The sequence below is a fragment of the Marmota monax genome, unplaced genomic scaffold (assembly GCF_021218885.2).
Source record: "Marmota monax isolate L192 unplaced genomic scaffold, Marmota_monax_Labrador192_F-V1.1 WCK01_AAM20220418_F8-fsc00033, whole genome shotgun sequence".
Classification (NCBI taxonomy): Eukaryota; Metazoa; Chordata; class Mammalia; order Rodentia; family Sciuridae; genus Marmota; species Marmota monax.
Window position 1 is genome coordinate 15,358,652 of NW_026694282.1, and position 9,075 is coordinate 15,367,726.

The following is a 9,075-nucleotide window of genomic DNA, read 5'->3' on the forward strand; positions in this document are numbered from 1 at the left end:
ATACCTATCTTGGGAAATAATAGAGTTGAACTAAGGTCAGATTAGAAGCTCAGTCCACGGTTTTTCCATTCATCTTTTCCCAGGTGCAAAAAAAGAAGAAGAAGAAGAAGAAGAAGAAGAAGAAGAAGAAGAAGAAGAAGAAGAAGAAGAAGAAGCACCAGCAGCATGCCTTGTAGGTTTCTTCCTTCTAGTTCAGAAATGTTAATTTATATTAAAATACTACATAGTACCCCACTTAGCCACATGAGATATATTCAAAGACCCCCAGGGGATGCCTAAAACAGTAGATATTGTGTCAAATTTTTATACATGCTGCCTTTGGAAAATAAAGTTTAATTTATAAATCAGACAGAATAAGAGAATAAATAATAGCTAGTAAAGAAAAGAAAAATCATGACAATACCTTAAAATTATGTGTAAGTGGTCTATCCATTTCTTTGTTTTTCTCTCTGAAAATGATATTTTTGTACTGTGCTCTCCCTTTTTCTCACTACAGTTGACTGTGGGTAAATGAAACTATAGAAAACAAAACCACAGAGAAGGAGAGACTATAATCTAAAATAGATATCAATAAAGTTGTGTTTTTACTTCTTAGCAAGTTATTTATTTGTATCTTCAAATGTAGACCTAGAGGAGTAGATTTTAAATTGATCTCATGAAGGTCATGCATATTTTATGTTTTAACTAAAGTCTCTGGCCACCTTTTCACATTGTAGTGGGAAGAAAATGGAATGGTAGATATAGCTTTAACTTAGATTGTCTCTGCAATCTCCTTTTGCTAAAGGATTTAGATCAACTATGTAAACATTAATATGAATGCTTGGAGGCTGACCACACAAGCATATTTTGATCATTAGAGACATGACTCTGTCATTTCTTCTTCATTTACATATTCTGTGTTTTTAATCACATATATGTTTCTGATTTCCTCCCTTACATAAATGTTGGAATCTCAAGAAGTTATTGTCTTCTGTTATCTACACTTCTCTCTTTCTTCTTATATCATCTTAACCCAAAGTTCTTTTTATTGTGTATTAGTCTCTCTCTCTCTCTCTTTTTTTCTGTGACTAACATCTCTTAGAACAACAGCTTAAACAAGAAATAGTTTATTTTGACCCATGATTTCAAAGATTCAGTCCATTGTTGTCCAGAGAATTCCCTCAGTGGTCCAACCACTCCAGCCACACTCTATCTGCATTTCACTTCTGAACATTCTTGCATTGACTCAGTAAACTAGGAGTACATCTAACCAAACCATAACATTACACCATTGGACCTCAGAAACCCATGTCTATTTCAAGGACCTGCAAAACCCATTTAGCCCATCTCCAAGAGTCTCCATAGTCTTAATGTTGCAATATAGCCCAAAAGTCCAAGTCTAAAGTCTTTTCTGAGAATCAAGGCAAACTCATGGCTGTGAATACCTGTAATGATCAAAATCAAGTTGTCTATGTAACCAATATACAATAACAGAGAGTAACCATTCTCATTCCTAGGTAGAGGAATAGGGAAATAAATAGAAAGATGAGATGGGAGCTGGATACAGTACAATATACCTGTAATCCCAGAGGCTCAGGAGGCTGATGCAGGAAGATCATGATTTCAAAACCAACCTCAGCAAAAAGCAAGGCACTAAGCAACTCAGTAAGATCCTGTCTCTAAATAAAATACACAAAAATGGCTAAGGATGTGGCTCAGTGGTTGAATGCCCCTGAGTTCAATCTCTGGTATAAAAAAAAAAAAAAAAAGAAAAGAAAAGAAGAGAAAGAAAAGAAAAGCAATTAGCATCAAAACAAGTCCAAAACCCAGCTAGACAAACAAGTTCTGTGGCCCCCAGTGATTTCTGAAGTGTTTGGGAAGTCTTGTCCCTTTGGCCTATTAGTTGAGGGTATCATAACCTCTTTCATGATCTGTCCCTCTCTCTATCAAGCAACATTCTTGGCAGACAATCCATGTTACTGGATCTCTTAATTACTGGGGTCTTTATTCCAACTTCATTTTCACTTCCACAGCTCCATGCCACTGCCTAAATACCATGCTGCCTTGAAATTTTCTCCATAAATTAAGCTTATCATCTTTAAACTTGACCTCATACAAAGTCTCAGGATAAGGGCAAAATGTAGATAAGTTTTGGCAGAATATATCATGAATGGCCACTAACCTAATTCCAAATAGAATCTTTTTTACCCCCTGAAGCCTCATGAGCAAAATCTTTTAGTGTCCACATCCTCTTGGCATTCTGGTCTTCTGAATGCCCGTAAGAATCACCCATTAAGCTCCACATACAATGATCTAATGCTCCACTAGCACGCATCTTTGAACTTTTTTCAATATCCTCTTACAAACTGGTTGAAAAGACCTCTGAACTACGTTAGTTACAACAAAGAACCTGCTTCTTGCTACCATTTTTTTTGTGTGTGTATGTGTGTGTGTGCGTTTAGTTTTTATTGCTGTGACCAAAATATTCGACAAGAAAAATTTAGAGGAGAAAACATTTATTTTGTCTCACAGTTTCAGGCATTCAGTCCATGGTCAGCTAATTCCATTGCTCTGGGCCTAAGGTGAAGCAGAACATCATGGTGGAAAGGCCTGGTAGAGGAGCACTGCTTTGCTAATGACTTTCAGGAGGGAGGGCGCGGGGGAGAAAGGGGAAAGTGGTTATAAAGGAGGCAATCCCTTCCAGGGAAATCCTCCAGTAACCCAAGGCTTCCAATCATCTTCAGTTCACCTGACTATTCCTTCAGTGACACAGAATGTTTTGGGAGACACCTCATGTCCAAATGATAACATGGTGACCAATGGAATACATGCTCAGTGTGTTTCAGTACATGATTATTATTATCAATATTTTGTATTTGCTCCAGAACTTGCAGCACCAGAAAAATGTAGAGGAGACACACACAAATACACACCAGCACACTCATCAGGTTAGCCCAAGGGAATTTTTGTTTATTAGGTTCCTGGTGTGCTCTTAAAATAAAAATAACATGTTAAAGCAAGTGCATATTGCTAATTTCAATCTGCCTCAACAGCAACCATCTGTTAAGGTAAAATTCAACTCACATTCCCAGCAGTGCAAGGCTTTACCTAATGCATGCAAGAACAGAAGGAAAATCTAAATTTAGAAATTAGGATGTTGGATAGAATATAGTGAGTGTCCTTTGAACAGATCAGTAGTCAGTTCTATATCTTCCTGTCCTAAGAATAGACATTTGATACATTTAAAATATATTTCTGGAAAATTCTTTTCTGGATCAAAATTTAAATGACTATGATTTTCTTAGAAGACTAAGAAAAAAAATTCCTAGATATCTGTGTTTTTTTTTTTTTTTTTTGTGTGTGTGTGTGTGTGTACTTCTTAGTGTGTTTATCATCCTCAAAATTTTCCATTAGTAGAGGTTAGATGCAAAATTTTAAGTTCTTTCAAAGAGTCTCTGTCATGCCTTGAATAAAATCTATCACTTTTTTGTAAATTCCATTTTATGATATTATTTAAATACTTTTAGCTGTCCTATACCTCTGAGAATGTGTTTATTTTTTGTTCTGCCATACTGGAAAATTCTAGTTCTCTTCTGGCAACTCCTAAATATTATTTTCTCTTTCTAGGTGAAAAAATTGGGCATTGCCATTTTTAATTTTATGAACTTTTTCTTCTTAAATACTACATTGGAATTATTTTTACTTTTTACATTTGCCCATAAGATTTAATATTTCAAATTTGTAATAATTTTTCTGGTTTATTTTCTGACTTGTAGCATTTCAAATCACAGTTAGAAATTTCAACCTTAAGGTAAAACTGACATTTCATTGGTACCTAAATTCAATGATTTATCTTAGATATCTAATCAATCCTAGTCAATTAATTTTTTTTCTTCATACAGGAACTTTCCTAATAATTCCAGATATAAGTTGAGTTCTAGATTTCGCTGACTTGGCTACAAAAATGTTCTCTGCATCTTCACTGTACATTCCTCAATTTGACTCTACTTTCTTTCTGATATTAAGATAATTTCACTAGTTCTATGCATTACACCTAGAGAAGAAACAGTTGAAAGTGAAGTAACGTAATAGCTCTTTCTATAATTTTTCCTTAGAAAAAAGTAACCTCACTTATGTGACAAATGAGATTTTCTTTCACTTATCTCTGCCATAATTCAGACTAATTCTCCTTTTTATGCCAATTATTAATAAAGGACATTGAAAATCATAATTTGTTTAAACTAATTACCTGATTTTTAATGGATATTGGGAGCATTATATTATCTCCTTCTTATTCTCAACTGCTGAATTTCCAATAATCTTTCAATGTACAAGTCTTCTGAAACTTTCTTTTTAACAATAAAAAGAAACACTTGAAAATCAGGAGTTCTATTTCATGAAAAAGTAAATATAAAGAAGTTCAGGAGAGAACTTTAATGCTTTGAACATGAAAACACAGAAGCAAAATAAAAAATTTGGTTCTTCAGATAAACAATTTTAAACTTAATGAAATGATGGAGGGTAAATATGATAATACTCAATTGATTGAATTATTTAGTCATTTGGTCAGTAAAAGGTGAAGACTGCCAATTTTGATCATGTACAAACCAACAGAATCAAGTTATATTATCATTTTAGGATCAACCAAACTATAACCAATCAAACTTAATCGGAACAAAAAACAAAAACAACAAAGAAAAATTTAACGATTAGTTTAAGAGTTTTAGAAAATTGAATACTATGTAGACTTGGTATGGGAGTTAGTTAAAAGTTTAAACCTGGGGCAGATGATGACCAACATTCAGCAGTAAGAGCTGACATAAAATTTTAGTTTCTCTTATTTTTCTCCTAGTTTGGGCAATTATTGCTTTTCCTTACTGAAGTGTATTACCAAGGTTGGTAACAGCATAGGAAGGATTGAAAAAAAAATAAACCTTGCTGGCATAAAGCATTGAGAAAATAAGAATTGATAATAAACTATAGTGGGATAATCAGTTCCTAACTGTCTCCTCAAACACTGTAGATAATAACCTGGAATGATGACACTTTTCTGTACTATGATATGATAATATTATTACATATAATAATGATTTAGAACTGAATATATATATGAGTATATATATATGTGTATATTGCATTGTGTATATATGTATAACATTCATATAAATATTAGCATTGTGTATATAAGCAAAAATTAAACAATGGCAATACTGAAAAATGCACATATATGTTATTTATTAAAATAAACCTTAGCATTAGTAAAATACACCTAGTAAGATTTTATGAAGACATAAGGAAGAGAAATAGCTAAGTGAAGCTTAAAAACAGATTATAAAATGAAAATGAGTAGTATGATACCAGTTGACTTTTGTGCTGGATATTAAGATATATTGTAAAGCCATAGCAATAGCAATGATGCTGAAGCAGAGCAAGCACAGGGAAACAGACATGGAGCAGAGTAAAAACTGTAAAGGTACATTTATATGTGCATGGAAAATTAGTAGAAGTGAAGATTGACCTCATAAATTAACAAGAAAATGAAAAGATTTTTAGAGATGTTAAAAAATTGACTCATTATAGAGGAAAAACATATAAAACTGTAAATGTGGATGAAATAAAGTGAATTCCATATTAAATTCACTAAAAGTTAAAAGATCAACAACAACAGTTAAAAGTAAAAGTTAAAAGTAAAGTTAAAAGATCAACAACAATAAAATTGAATAAGGATCATTCTTCACAGTTAACTTCTTATGTCATTCCAGAAGGGGGCACGAACAACCATGTTCATGGAGCAGTGTTCGTGGAACTAGGGAGAGGAAGGCAGTGGAGTCAGCCATCCCTGAAAGTGGGAAGAGGCATATGGCAGACTATTAGTGAAGAAGTAAGTATAGCAGACATAAACCTGATAAACTACATTAAACCATAATTTGTAATTGAGAATATGAAACTCTGTCTGGAAAGTAAGGTAAAAATCAAACATGACTATAGCATAAAATTAAGAGTTTAACATCTTTAACGTTAAGATTAACAATAAGCCAGGTGCCTTGGCACACACCTGTAATCCCAGCAGTTTTGGAGGCTGAAGCAGGATGATCAAGAGTTCAAAACCCAGTCTCAGCAACTGAAAGGTGCTAAGCAACTCAGTGAGACCCTGTCTTCAAATAAAATACAAAAAAGTAGGGCTGCAATGTGGCTCAGTGTTCAGCTGCCCCTGAGTTCAGTCCCTGATACCTGCCCATCACCCCTGCTCAAAAAAGATTAATCTTAATATTAAATTTAACTTTAAGAGTTTGATATATTTCTTTCTTTTTCAATTTTCTATTGATGGAAGACAAATTAGTTACCACTGCAAAGGACAAAACATTAAACTATACAATTCAACATTCATACCACAAAATAAAATAATGAGAAATCAGAAATGAAATCTACTCTGAAAGTAAAGCAGAAAGTTATTTCACATACTCATCCTCATAGAGAAAATATTGGGATATTGGGATAATCTAATCTTTGGAAATAAGTATGTTCTAGAAAATATATCTAATATTTTACCCTTAGTGTTATTGAACACAGAAACAGAAATGTGTGCTTGGTCCTAATATCACCTAAACTACAACATGAGATTATATTCATTCTGTTCCAACCACTTTGTTTCAAAATTTGTCAAAGGTGTAAAAAGTAGTAAATACACAGAACCATTTCAAGAAAATATTTTATACTTTGATCCATACAAAATATGGTCCTACAAATTAAAACAAGGAGATATGACTAATAATTATCTATTAATATGGTTAAACCAAAGCAAACCAAACTAAAAGAAACAAAATAAAACAACAAAACAAAACAAAACATACCTGATAATATTTCTTCATGAAAGTATGGAGTCATTTATTGCTTCTGGAAAGACAAAATGCTATAAAAATGTTATAATACTTTGGAAGACAATTTGGCTGTGTTTTACAAAGCTCAACATAATATTATCGACCCAGCAATCATTCTCCTAAATCTTGCCCCTAGTGTAACTTAATGGAAAATATATTAATTTGTAAAAACCTACATATTGTTTATAAAAGCTATTTTTATAGTAACCTAAAACCGGAAGTAAAGGAGATGTATTTCAGCAGGTGAATAAAATATGGAACAATGGAATATTATTCAATGATTTAAAAAAATAATAAAACAGGGCATAGTGGTAGATACCATTAATCCCAATTATTCAAGAGACTGAGGCAAGACGGTTGCAAAAGCACAAATTGAAGGCCAGTTGGGGAAACTTAGACCTCATTAAAGAAAAAAAAAGAAGAGAAAGAAAGAAAAAAGACTGGGAATGTAACTTAGTGGTAGAGCATGCCCTAGCATGTGCAAGGCCCTAGGTTCAATCCCCAGTTTTACAAATGAATGAATTAATTCATTAATTAATAGGTTCCCAATAACTTATCACATACTTTTTCATTATTAGCAGAAAGAAACATAAAGGCTGTAGTCACAAAGTAATGATACGAAAATGTTAATTACCCACATTTGATCAATATACATTGTAAACATGAATTTATATAGTAGTAGTTATCACACTACTCCTCATGAATATGCACAATTATTATGTTAATAAAAATTTAAAGGAATATTTTAAAAGATGGAAATGCTAACTGCTATTATAATTACACATGGAATTCATACATTGAATTATGACACCATACTCTCCAAAGGGGTACAATTAACAGAATAAACTAAGACTGGGATAAAATATAAATGTATATTGTTAAATGAAAGAAACAAATCTGAAAAGACTTTATAATATATTATTCCATTTATATAACATTTTGTTAAAAGCAAAAATGTGAAAATAATGAAGTGATCAGTGGTTTCCAGGAACTCAGGGAGAGGCGATCTTTTAATGGACAAAGCACAAGAGATATTTAAGGCAATGAAGTTATTCTGCATGATTCTGTGGTGGTGAACGTATAGCGTTATGCATTCATCAAAACTTATGAGTTTAAGAGTAGAAAATGAACCTCGTTATTTGAAATTTAACATCCCAGGATTGAATGTAGAATGTGACAAAGCAACTTGTTAACAAATCTACAGAATGACTTCACTAAAGAGGGGAGACAAAAAGCTTCTCACCTAAGTAATTGAGAATGAGTAGACTCTCTATGACTAAAGGAAAAATAAATAACTACACTAGTGCTATAGTTGATAATTTTTTTTTTCTCATAGGGTACATCTTAAAAATTCTGATACAGTGCACATCAATTGAATGGAAAAATCAAGTAAATAAATGGCAGCATGTTTCTCATTGGTGGAGTGGTAGGTTACAGATGAGAAAATAGAGAAAGTTAGAATTACCCATGTAGGAATGAATTAATTTGAGACATAAATATGAACTCATGTTAGCTTAATGCAGAAATATATATTTAAACACAGAAATTGTTAGAGGTATATGAGTATACATGGGTTAGTATACACACCTGAATTTCCTCATTCTGTCAGTGAGAAGACCTTAGAAGCAAGACCACTTCAAGAGCAAGAGGTAGCTCTGAGAACTTGGATTCTAGTATCAAATTCCAATAAAAGGAAACCTGGTTGCTTAGAGAAATGGCCAGTTTTAGGAAGTGGGCATTAAATTTATAAATGGTCCTGGAACACTTGGAACTGTCATAAAGTAAAAGAATTCTTTTAGCTGGATGTAATGGTACATGTCTGCAAATGCAGGGATTTGGGAAGCTGAGGCAGGAAGATCAGAGGTTCCTGGCCAGCCTGGGCTACTTGGTGGGACACTGTCTTAAATTAAAAAGCAAAAAGAATTAGAGATAGAGCTAAGCAGTAAAGTGTCCTCCAATTCAATCCCAGTACCAAACAACCCACAATGATAAACTCCTTAAATTTTTTACAGAACTAATTAAAAACAAACAAACAAAAAAATGCACACACACACACACGTAGTACAATTCTGTATAAACAAAAAAGGCTCCAAATAGCCAAAATACTATAAGAAGTGAAAATCTATAGATATCAGACTCCCTGATTTCAAAATATATTCCATAAATATATTTCAAAATATAATAATTAAAATAATATTTCACTTTCATAAACAAATTT